This window comes from Mytilus edulis, chromosome 2 (assembly GCF_963676685.1).
Source record: "Mytilus edulis chromosome 2, xbMytEdul2.2, whole genome shotgun sequence".
Lineage (NCBI taxonomy): Eukaryota > Metazoa > Mollusca > Bivalvia > Mytilida > Mytilidae > Mytilus > Mytilus edulis.
In genome coordinates, this window is record NC_092345.1 from 62,964,799 (window position 1) to 62,972,635 (window position 7,837).

A 7,837-nucleotide genomic window follows, 5' to 3' on the forward strand; every position below is an offset into this window, starting at 1 on the left:
TTTCATGAAAGTTTGACAAAGTCAACGATATTTAAAACATCTTGAACTATGGCAAGCCGTTCTCGTCAAAACTATGTTTAAACCATTTTTCGAAAAATTTACACACTGAGAATTACAACAAAGCACACTGAGATTTAAAAACTTCAAAACGCACACTGAGAATTGAAAAATACACACTGAGAATTGAAAATTACACACTGAGAATTAAAAATTACACACTGAGATTTCATAAAGACGCACTGAGATTACAAAAATGAAAAACGCACACTGAGAATTGAAAATTACACACTGAGAATTGAAAATTACACACTGAGATTTCAAAAAGACACACTGAGAAGAAAAAAACTGAAAACACACACTGAGAATTTGAAATTACACACTGAGAATTTAAAATTACACACTGAGATTTGTGCGCACTTTTTATGCGCACATATCTAATTAGCATACTTAATCTGGATCTATTACAAGCTTAAAACAACAAGGGGAAAGAACTCGTTAGTCCTTCGATTTGGTTCCAAATTATTAATAAAAAAACTTTAGAAATACAAGAACAAGAAAAATACCCACTTACTCTTATTACAAAATATAACCAAATGGTAAAAACTTTATTAAAATTATAAGAAAACATTGGAACAATCTGCAAAAGAATGCAGTGAAAGTTTTACCCAAGTGTCTATCATAGCATATAAACGTAACAAAAATATAAAAGATTAACTAGTTAAACCATGGAAACAGTTGGAAGACTTTTGAAAAGGGACCCACGGTTTTAAGTAAAAAAAATCATCCCGATACAATGGTAGTATAAATGATCTGAATTATTGGCAACAAACTTATGAATATGAGCGATGTTAAGTCTTGAAATTTATTACGAATGTTGGTTGAAGGAATCGCATTTCATTATAATGACAAGAGTTCTTGAGATCAAGATATTAATCTGTTGAATTATTCATCTCATGAATATTCATTAGTAATTTGCATATTAATCTCAGTGTGTATTTTTGAAATCTCAGTGTGTAATTAACAATTCTAAGTGTGTGTTTTTCAATTTATTTCATCTCAGTGTGTCTTTTTAAAATCTCAGTGTGTAAATAGAATTCTCAGTGTGTGTTTTTTATTTTTTTAAATCTCAGTGTGTAATTTCGATTTCTCAGTGTGTTATTCTAGGTTTTTAAATCTCAGTGTGTATGTTTTTGGAAAAAAGGGTTTAAACATAGTTTTGACGAGAACGGCTTGCCATATTGAACCACATACTTAATCTATATATGGTGACGACGCCAACGAAACCTATCATCTCTATGTCTCTCTTTCGCGAAATAATGATGCAGGCTCGATAAAAATGCAAACACATATCGAATATCAGCAGATAATGAAATGCTTCAGTTAAACCAAAGGAAAGTAAGTAGAATTCACAGTAGATTCAGACGTTGACAAAAAAAAAAATGAACAACAATATAACACGATACCATTTGATTGAAATAAAAAAAAAATGTTGTCACTTTTATTCGCAATTAAAAGTTACGGTCTGAAGAAAGATTTAGAAGGCTGATGTGCTTTGAACCAGTTCTTTTTAATCTATTTTGAAAAAAAAAATAATTTTTTTACCAAAATTCAAGTGTACGCCCGGGCGTTTTGACGTAAACGTAGCTACGCGCCTGGCTCTAAATGCTTTAGTTTCAGAGTTATAGACTAAAAACTGCATTTTACCCCTATGTTCTATTCTAGCAATGCCGGCCATGTTGGTTGGAAGGTAGGGTCATTGTACACATTTGTTAAACTAGATACCTTAATGATGATTATGGCCAAGTTTGGTTAAATTTGTCTCAGTAGTTTCCGAGAAGAAGATTTTTGTAAAATTTTTTTACCAAAAAATTGTTAAAATCTATATAAGGGGCAATTACTCCTTAAGGGGTCGACTGACAATTTTGGTAATGTGACTTATTTGTAGATCTTACTTTGCTGAACATAATTGCTGTTTACAGTTTATCTCTATCTATAATGATATTCAAGATAATAATCAAAAACAGCAAAATCAGAGGAGGATTTGGGGGGGGGGGGGGGGGGGGTAGGGCAGTTTACCCCATGTCAGATTTGCTCTAAATGCTTTATTTTCAGAGATATAAGCCAAAAACTGCATTGTATCCCTATGTTCTATTTTTAGCAATGTCGGTCATGTTGGTTCGCAGGTGAGGTCACCAGACAGATTTTTTAAACTAGATTCCATAGTGATGATTGTGCAAAAGTTTGGATAAAATTTGGACCAATAGTTTCAGAGAACAAGATTTTTGTAAAAGTTAACAGTCGACGACAATTAACGGACGCCAAGTGATGAGAATAGCTCACCTGATCTTTCAGGTCAGTTGAGCTAAAAAGGACCAAAACTCAAAAGCTTAACTTTGACCACTGAAACATGAAAGTGAGGTCAAGGTCAGATGACACCTGCCAGTTTGACATGTACACCTTACAATAATTCAATACACCAAATATAGTAGACCTAATGAATACAGTATAAGACTAGATGTGTCAAAGCGACACGAATGGCCCTGTCTCAAAAAGTTGAAAAATCTGCAATTTCAATTACACATGTGGACACAAACATGATGGTAGTCTCACATATCAAAAATCAGCTCAAAATCTGGAGGCATATAGAAAAAAAGTCCGTATAACTGTGATTTTCAACAATTTTAAAAGTTGTATATATAAATGTATATAAACCCTTAATTTTGGCAAAAATTAGCAGAGAAAAACGAAACTTAAACTTGTTCTGTAACTCATCATGGTTAGCCCACATGCCAAAAATCGTCCAAATACCTGAAAGCATTTAGAAAAAAAGTTTGTATAACTGTGCTTTTTTACAATTTATCAAAGTCTAAAGCCCGTTATTTCGGTAAAAATTTGTGGAGCTGAACGAAACTTAAACTTTAACTCACATACCAAAAATCAGCCCAATATCTGAAGGCATTTACAAAAAAACTCTGTATATAGATGGTTTGTTGCAGAACAACATAATTACGGACAAGGGTAAAACTTCGTTGCGGGGCCATAAAAAACAGAGCAAAACACAAAAACTTAACTATAGCAACTGAACCATAAAAATGGGTTCACGGTCATATGACACCTGCCAGTTGGACATGTACACCTTACAATCCTTCCATACACCACATATCCTAGACCTATTGCTTATAGTATCTGAGATATATGGACTTGACCACCAAAACTTTACCTTCTTCACTGATCCATGGAGTGAGGTCGAGGCTGAGTAAAAACTGTCTGACAGACATGAGGACCTTGCAAGGTACACACATAACAGATAGATATCCTTTTACTCATAAGAGAGAAATTAATACTAAGTACACATGTATTACTAAAGGGAACCCAGTGCCTCACCTACTTTTGCTGTTAAAAGTAGGCTCAACAAAGGAAAAAAATAATAAAATATTCCTCTTGATACTATCTTTTGATTGTAAGAAGCTTCTATCCAAGTTTGGTAAAAATCCAGGATAGTTTATGAATCTAATAAATGTTTTAAAAAATTAACTGCAGACTGTATGTAATGTTTTCTGGCAAAAAACTAAGTCTATTTATAAGTAAAACACTGAAAAAATTGAATTTTATTTGTACAAAATTTACTTCTGGATACTATCTTATGATCATTAACAAGCTTCTGTTAGAGTTTGGTACAAATCCAGGATAGTTTAAGAAAGTAATTAAAATTTTAAAAACTTTAACCACAGAATGAATGTAATATTTCCTGGCAGAAAAACTAAGTCCATTTATAAGTTATATACGGAAAAAAATATTGTTTAATTTTTTTTACAAAATTTACTTCTGGATACTACATTTTTGTATCTTATGATCATAAACAAGCTTCTGTCCAAGTTTGGTACAAATCCAGGATAGTTTAAGAAAGTGACTAATAATAAACCACAGTGTAAACGCCGCAAAAAACAACGAGGACGAAAATGATGTCATATTGTAGGATCACTATGTCTCGCTTTTTTTACTTAAGTCGAAGGCTGGACAAAATCTTAACTTTTTTCAAGTAGTCACTGAACCATGAAAATGAGGTCTAGAACAATGGACATGTGACAGATGGAAACTTCGTAACATAAGGCATCTATAAGTGTACAAGTTTGAGTCTCGCACCTCGCAGGTGTGTTAAGACTCCAATCTTAATTGACTAGAATTGTCAGTTTTCCTACCGAAGGTGGGTGGTTACCTCTGGTGGCTTCCTCAACCAATAAAAACTGGCCACTTCAAAATAGCAACAGTGCTGAAAGAGGTATTCTAATATGACGTCCTTATTACGCTTTGTAAACAAAGCCGTGTTCTAATGAGCACAAAATATGTTTGACACATGCGCACGAACTTACTGTTTGTATTTACTTTATTTCCATTGTTATCCTTTAAAATATATACAGTTAAGCAGCTCACATAAACTCTTATTACATATTTTTATGAAACAACATACATTTACCCTGCTCGTAGTTTTTAAACTTATCAAATATGAACTGCAATGCACAGACTCCTTGAGGAGGAAACAGGAACAGCCAAACATTTTTACAGTAATTTCGCACCCTTGACCTATAAAAATACTGTATTTGTCCTATTAGAATCGAAATAATTCCTTCATGTCATGCTCTATGCTCATTTTAACATGGGTAGGTATTTATATATGACCACATTTTACACCTCGGTAATGCTCAGTGTAAAATATCGACAAATAAAATGCCTACCCATGTTAAAATGAGCATAGAGCATGACATGAAGGAATTATTTCTTAATTAAACACCCATCAATCAATCAATCAAATTCAAAGTTTTCACTAAAGATGGTAACCATGTTTGAGGCAGTTGGGCTCACCATTAATTTTTTAAAAAGCAGATCATATTATTTTCTGCACTAATTGTAAATTAAATGAATATGTAAATTTAAACAATTTATTCAAAAACATTTTTTTTAAATAAAAAATAATAACGAAATATACAAATGATGTTTCAATAAAGTCTTTTAACACACTAAACTCCTCCTTCTGAATTGTTTGTAGCTCCTATGGCTCTTATTTACCTTTTTTCGCTCCTTTCTGTGGCTAAAAGAAGAAAAGCAAATAATGTATTTTTCTTATATTATATGTATGGTAAATATACCCAGATGCAATGAATAAAAATAAAAAAAACTTTGAAATAAATCAAATTCCAAAGTAAACTTGAAGAAGCTAAAATCCCTGATTACCATAAAGTAGCTATATTTGTATTTAATTATTTGGTGTTTTTCAATATGCATTTATAGAATTGCTGTTAGAAATTTGTTAAAACTATGAAATGTGCCCATAATAAAAAAAATTACTGCAGTTTAAATTACATAGCTAGCGTTTTAGTCATTTATCAATGATATGGGAGGAAACTCTTCTCTTTCTCTATATGCACACAAATTCAGAAAAAAAATATACAAAAAGTACAAACTTAAAATTCCCAAGTAATAAAAAGATTTCATGTTGATGAGTCAGTTTTATATTGTTTGGAAAAGATTAATATACAAGATAAGATTAAAATCAAAAACATGCATTTCCAAAGAGCCTGTAAGAATTAAAATATTAGAATATACATCAAATATTGTACAATTATAGCGTAAAGTTCATTCTTCATGAACAGAAACAATACACACATTTATCACCTGAATTCAGTCCAGCAAAACATGCACTGGCACAGTTTTCTATATGCCTTGCTGCCCTACTTCTGGAGAAAATTTTTCTGATATTTTCAACCATTACATTTAATCATCATATGTATATTGAACTTGGAGTAATAGGACAGCTAAGAAATAGAGTTGCAGGTAACAAAATCTGTTTTTCACTGAGCAGCCAAGAATTGAATTTGGAAATGTTAACTTAAAAAAAATTAAGCATAAGAAGCATAACTTATATGTCAGGTTTGCTTTACTTCTGGTTAGACTCACACTCTTTAGACAATTTAAATATCTTGCACCTGATTAAAAAATTACAATAGCAATTTCTATCTGTGTCAATAAATCACTGAACTCAGATAATAGAAACCCCAGACCCTTTTAAGAAAAATTAGAGTCAAACTAACTAGCTGCATTCCAATACCAAAAAAAGACCCATGTTTGTCTGCTATAGCTTCAATAGCACAAAAATCATATTGATCAAGTATTTAGATTATTTTTCTTTTTCAAAATCTCTCTAAAATGTTATCCCATACATTATAGGGGCAGCATGAGCAAAATGACTGTTATAGGATAATAGACAAGTTTCAAGTGCGATGCATTTCCGTCAAAAATTTGGTTTTAGTGAATATCAATCGTGCGTTAAGGGGCCTCTTCACTTCTGTTCCCATGTTGAGTAAGTGGTTGTAAAACTATGATGTTATACTGCACGAATTATTCTGCAAATTGAATTCTCATAATTGACAATCAGCACTGCTGTCATTAGAGAATTGTGATTAACTACCTACAGTACTAATATAATTTCTAGTTTATTCTGCACAATGAAGATCACTAAGACGCTTGAAGAACGTTAATAGTGCAGGCATACAGGCAATCCCTCCATCTGGTAAATTAATGTCATAAAGGTGTGCATAATTGACGAGTTTTTTCCAGTGAATGACTAATTCAAAAGTGGTTAATTGTCACATGCATTTGCATGTGTATTGTTTTTTTCTATATTCAATTTTATATTCTGTCATTTTCAAATGCACTAAAGGTGAAAATTCAAGTCTATTAAAAAGCTTTAAATTGTTTTAATCAAAATGTTCAACTACTGTCAGAAAAATGTGCACTGCAATGATTAAATCTGCTTACAGAATGTTACAAAAACAGATGGTGAAGTCAACACTACGTAACATTCTCGTGAAACCAGAGTTCCATGTCCACATATTGGTCTAAATCTGATCATGAACATCTGGTTAAGTTTGTCTGCAATTCTGTACTGAGGTTTATCAAATTAATATTTTTCAATTAGTTAGAAGTTCATACTTTAATGTAGAAAAGCAATAGCCAGAATATTAACTTACAAGCTTCATACTGTCAGATTTAACTTTATACACAAAATCAAACATCTTATTTGTTGTTCTTTGAACTTTCAAATTCAAATGAATTTCAGGAAAATTACAGAGCACATGTTTTAAGAAAAAAAATATAAATTTGTCTTTAAATAACTCTAATTTAAAAATCAGTATAATGATAAAGAATACTGCAAAAGTAACTTTTATGACATCTAAATTAACTGAATGAACTTTTATAATTCGACTTAAGATGAACTATGTAGTACACTAAAGGTCTTGTCTCAGATTTGAGGAAAGATAATAAATAGTATGCACAGTATAGTCAGAAACTCTGGGCAACGAGAATGAGCACACTCAAAATTCATTCTAATTCACTGAACGATTTCAATGTAAAGTCAAGTTTACAAACACACAGGATTCAAATTGACATACACACATTAGTCTAGTACTTACTGATTCAACTGTGATTAAAATGAAATTATACAAACATTATATTTCAAGAGCCAACACATGCAAAAAACATAAAAATAAATACAAAAAACCCTTTCAACAGTACCATTTAAATTTTAAGGCAAAACAAACTGATTGTGATACAGTGATACATGTATTACATAATCTGTCATTTGATGCTTTTAGTTGGTATTCATGTACATTCTTTTCTTATCTCAAATTGGTTGAAATTACAAATAATTTCGTGCATACATGACGTATTCAGGCTTTACTAGACTATATAATTAGGTTAGATGCATATAAGGCAGTGAGTCCTGAGACACAGACATTCAGTTTGAACAAGTTTCTTTTTAACTAGAGATCAGTTTAGA